Source organism: Hyla sarda, chromosome 4 (genome assembly GCF_029499605.1).
Source record: "Hyla sarda isolate aHylSar1 chromosome 4, aHylSar1.hap1, whole genome shotgun sequence".
Taxonomy (NCBI): domain Eukaryota; kingdom Metazoa; phylum Chordata; class Amphibia; order Anura; family Hylidae; genus Hyla; species Hyla sarda.
In genome coordinates, this window is record NC_079192.1 from 11,036,881 (window position 1) to 11,042,342 (window position 5,462).

A 5,462-nucleotide genomic window follows, 5' to 3' on the forward strand; every position below is an offset into this window, starting at 1 on the left:
AACTTGATCCGCATCCGAGAAGGAGACGAATGGAAGACCGCCTTTAACACTAGAGATGGTCACTTCGAGTATCTGGTTATGCCCTTCGGCCTCTGTAATGCCCCTGCTGTCTTCCAGGAATTTGTTAATGATATCTTCCGGGACTTGCTTTATACCTGTGTGGTAGTATATTTGGATGATATCCTTATATTCTCCTCAAACCTGGACCAGCACCGGGCTCGTGTTCGTCAAGTCCTCACTTGTCTTAGAAGAAACCGCCTGTATGCCAAGATCGAAAAATGTCTCTTTAATCGTTCCTCCTTGCCATTTCTCGGGTACATCATATCTGCTCAGGGACTGCAAATGGATCCTGCCAAGCTTTCCTCAGTTCTGGATTGGCCACGCCCCACTGGACTCCGGGCCATACAAAGATTCTTAGGTTTTGCCAACTACTACAGGCAATTTATTCCATATTATTCTACCCTGGTGGCTCCCATAGTGGCATTAATTAGAAAAGGAGCTAATCCCAAGACCTGGCCTCCTGAGGCTGAAGAGGCCTTCCAGTCCCTGAAATCCGCCTTTGCTTCTGCTCCGGTACTGTCTAGGCCTGATCCCTCCAAACCATTCTTTCTTGAGGTGGACGCATCCTCGGTGGGAGCCGGAGCTGTGCTGACCCAGAAGTCGTCCAGGGGTAAGACCATAACCTGTGGCTTCTTTTCTAAAACTTTTTCCTCTGAAAGGAACTACTCCATAGGGGACAGAGAACTGTTGGCTATTAAATTGGCCCTTGAGGAATGGAGACATCTTCTTGAGGGTGCCCCTCACCCAGTAAACATTTTCACGGACCATAAGAACTTAGCCTACCTTCAATCTGCCCAGAGACTGAACCCCCGTCAAGCCCGTTGGTCCCTGTTCTTTGCCCGCTTCAACTTTGAGATTCATTTCCCTCCTGCTGCCAAGAACATTAGGGCTGATGCCCTTTCTCGCTCTTCTGACGTTGTGGGCGACTTACCTTCTCCCCAACACATTACCCCACCTGAACGTTTCATCTCTGTGGCTCCCACGGACTTGCGCCTACTACCTCCTGGCAAAATCTACATACCTCCTCGTAAACAGTTACAGATTCTCAAGTGGGGCCACACTTCCCTTTTTGCCGGTCATCCTGGGGTCAAGAAGACTCTTCATCTAATTTCTCGAAGGTACCGGTGGCCCTCTCTGGAGAGAGACGTCACCGAATTCGTTCAATCCTGCGTGGTCTGTGCTCGAGACAAGGTTCCTCGTCAGAGACCAGCGGGCCTTCTTCTGCCCTTTCCTGTGCCTGAGACCCCCTGGTCTCACATAGCCATGGACTTTATTACTGATCTTCCCTCCTCACGTGGTATGACGTGTCATTTGGGTTGTGGTGGACCGGTTCTCGAAGATGGCTCACTTTGTGCCCCTGCCTGGTCTTCCGTCCGCACCTGAACTAGCCAAACAGTTTTTTCTTCACATCTTCCGCCTCCACGGTCTTCCCAGACACATCGTCTTGGACCGTGGAGTGCAGTTTGTTTCCAAATTCTGGAGGGCTCTCTGTGGTCAACTCGGAGTCAAATTGTACTTTTCCTCCTCGTACCATCCACAGTCCAATGGTCAAGTGGAGCGAATCAACCAAATCCTGGGAGACTATCTCCGTCATTTTGTGTCTTCCCGTCATGACGATTGGTCGAATCTACTCCCGTGGGCAGAGTTCTCTTTTCAAGCCATCCTCCGCCTCCAACAAATCTCCGTTTTTTGTGGTGTATGGTCGTCATCCCCTGCCACCTCTGCCTCTAACCACCGCATCCTCTTCTGTACCTGCTGTCGAGGATCTTCTTCAAGACTTCTCTTCCATTTGGCAAGAGACCCACTCAGCTCTCCTCAAGGCTTCGACCCGTATGAAGATCCAGGCCGATAAGAGTTGCAGATCTCCTCCAGAATTCCGTCCTGGGGACAAGGTGTGGCTTTCTTCAAAGTACGTCAGATTCAAGGTACCAAGTTACAAGCTGGGTCCTCGTTTCTTGGGTCCCTTCAAGGTCAAAAGCCGCATTAATCAGGTTTCCTACCAGCTCCATCTTCCTCCCTCCCTTCGAATCCATAACTCTTTCCATGTCTCCCTCCTTAAACCCGCTGTCTTTAACCGCTTCTCTCCCAAACTTCTTCCTCCCACCCCTGTCGCTGGTACCTCTGACATCTTCACAGTCAAAGAAATTCTAGCTTCTAAGATCTCCCGGGGGAAAAGATTTTTTTTGGGTGATTGGGAGGGCTGCGGCCCTGAGGAGGTGATGGGAGCCTGAGAGTAACATCTTGGACCGCAGCCTCGTTTTCAACTTTCTTGGTACCAAGAAGAGGGGAGACCTAAGGGGGGGGGGGTACTGTTACAGCGAGCGCTCCGGTCCCCGCCTCCGGATCAGAGCGCCCGCTGCCTGCTTCGGTTGCCCCCGGTCCCCAGCGTCTCCCGGTCAGAGACACTGACCGGGAGCGTGGGTCCTATTGTCCCAGGGACGCGGCTCGTGTGGCGGCTGGCCACCGCTCGCACATCGCGTCCCCCTCCCTCTTACCTGCGCTCCGGCGCGTTGCTGCTCCGTCCTCAGCATCCCGGCTCACGCGGCCCCACTCCCCAGGGCGCACGTGCCGTCTATGGTAAATTTAAAGGGCCAGCGCACCAATAATTGATGCGCTGGTTTCTGATTCCCCCACTGTGTCCCTGCCTATTTAAGAGTTCTTCCCCTTCCTGCCCTTGCCGAATCTTTGTGCCTAGTGCCATTTTGAAAGCGTTCCTTACTGTTGTGTATTGCCTGGCCCGTTGCCGAACCCTTTGCTATTGTCCTCTCGCCTATGAACCCTTGCCGCCTGCCCTGACCTCTGCTACGTCCGACCACGCTCCTGCCTTCTCCTTTGTACTTTGCCTGTCTCAGCAGTCAGTGAGGTTGAGCCGCTACTGGAGGACACGACCTGGTTGCTACCGCCGCAGTAAGACCATCCCGCTTTGTGGCGGGCTCTGGTGAGAACCAGTAGCAACTTAGAACCGATCCTCCGGTACGGTCCATGCCAATCCCTCACTGACACAGAGGATCCACCACCAGCCTGCCGAATCCTGACAATAGTTTTTTATTTTATATGTTGTCCGTGGTAAAATCCTTACAGCAATACCAGCGAGTGCCCATATGGAGAGAAACCCCTCTTTTCTTTCTATGCAAGAGTGGGTATCATCCTTTCCTTGACGTGACCATCCTTACCCACCAATCGGGGTATCGGCAGATCTTCTCGTTTTCTTTCCACATGCTCTTATAGGTGTTGAGCTCTTAGCCCAACACCCCCAAGGTAAACATATCCTCTGTTTTTCCCATTGAGTATCCACTTGGGTAAAGGCACCAGGTAGGGCCATTTGTCATTTTTTGTCTTTTGCACAAATACACATAAGTTTTGCAGCCATTTTTATCAGGGTACCTTATTATTTTTGGCAATGAGTGTATTACAGCTCTGTGGTGTAACAAGATAAGTTGGCAGAGGGCTGACCAGGAATGGTGCAATGATTTTTGCCACCCTAGGCAAAAGATAATTCTGCCGCCCCCTTGACTCAGTCCATTGTCTCCGCCCTTTTAAACACCCCACCTTACTACAGGGGTAGCAAACTACCCTCCTACTCATGTAATCACATTACTACTGGGGTGAGCGGTTGCTATCAGGACAGTGTGCAAAACTTTCTTGCAGTGGACAGAGGGGCGCCCCAATCAAGAAGTCATTCTAGGCGCCCACCTATTTTGCCTATAGGTGGAGCCGGCCCTGGGGCTGACCTAGTCCTGCTCATGGGTATGGGAGCTTTCTATAGTATGGAGGCTTGTACAGTACCTGTGCTAGTGATACCGACTTCAAACCTACGGATGTGAATGGGAAACACTTATAAAATAGCAAGAAATCAAATCAATGATTTGGAGAATATTATTTTTTTTTTTACGTTTTATTAACAAACTTTTTGAAAATCAAAATCTTACAACCAATATTTCGAGAGAAAAAATACACACAATGTGGTACAATCTTTAAATATAAATCACAGATTTCAAGATATTCATACAGAAAGTGACTCAGTGTCACCAACTTCAGGTAGTGATGGGGCCACATCTTTATACTGGTAGGATATCTCAGTGTCATCCATTACATCTTATTATCCCAAGCTTTGGTCAACACTTGGACACTATAGAGTTTCCACTGAGAGGGGGCGATTGACATAAGACTGAGACAACTGGAGTCATCTATATTAGTGGTGTTGTGTGCAGTATTGGTCTATATGGCCGCAGTATGGAATGACCGTGCATTATGAGAGGCTCATAGAGAAGGGAGGTAAACTTCTCTTAGTCCTCCAATTCTGATGCCCGGTTAAGCCACCAAGGATCGAAGGGCCAGTTTTTTCTTTTCATGTCTATACCTTATCCCATGATCTTTCAACATATCCCCCCACACCCAACACAGTTTTATGCAACCATATTGGGGCCAACCAAGGCTGTCCTCCATCTTTAAGGGTCCCATAGGAGCTGCATGGACTATTTCTAGAGGACAACAGTCTTCTATATTGCATGGATCACAAGTGTGGTGCCCAAAGCTTAGAAACAAGGATCATGGCTTCACAATGGGCCATCTTATAGGATGTATCATTCCAAGCACGTCCCATATACACAGAATTATTTTTATTAATTTCATGAGTTTGTTTTTTTTCTTCTTTGTCAGTGCAAGATACAAGGTTGTTCTACGTTTTTTCTAGGTGATATATTACTATGGCATTGTACGTATTGAAAATTTAAAATAAATTTGTAACGTCAAGGATTTGCCAAAACCATTCTCAAGGCTTTGGTACGTCTGTACCCCTTACAACTGTATGAAATGTGGATTATGAACCTGTCCATGACTTAAATTCTAGTTGGGGCCCAGAAGTCCCCGCCATGCAGAAGGAAAGAGAATAATGGCCCAGATTCACTAACAGGGGGAGATTTATCAAAACCAGTGCAGAGGAAAAATTGCTGAGTTGCACATAGAAACCAATCAGATAGCTTCTTTCATTTTACAGAGGCCATGTTAAAAATGAAAGACGCGATCTGAATGGCTGCTATGGGCAACTGGGGAACTTTTCCTCTGGACAGGTTTTGATTAATCTCCCCCATAGTGTCTAATTCTTAAATTAGACAGTCTAAAAAATGCTCCAGATTTATCACTGTAAATCAGGCTGTTTGATAAATGTGGCACGCCGTAATACTATCTAGTCTAAGTCTAGACCAACTATTAATTGTCTTACTTTACTCCAAGATGTTATGCCAAGGGCACGCCAAGCTAAGTCCATTTCCCATTAAGCTGTGTCCCCTTGTCAAGTGAGGAACAGAAGTGTCTAAAACGCATCATAAATGTGGTGCAAGTCATGTAATTCATTTTTGGCCCAGAATTCTGGTGCATTTGCAATGGAAAATCTGCCCCACTGT

At 48.0% G+C, this 5,462-nt stretch overlaps 1 protein-coding gene across 16 annotated transcripts in view; it reads left to right on the forward strand.

Annotated features, from left to right (window-relative positions):
• The window catches only part of LOC130367542 (uncharacterized), a 352,795-nt gene that overhangs the window by 60,973 nt on the left and 286,360 nt on the right, over positions 1 to 5,462 (forward strand). The window lies entirely within an intron of this gene.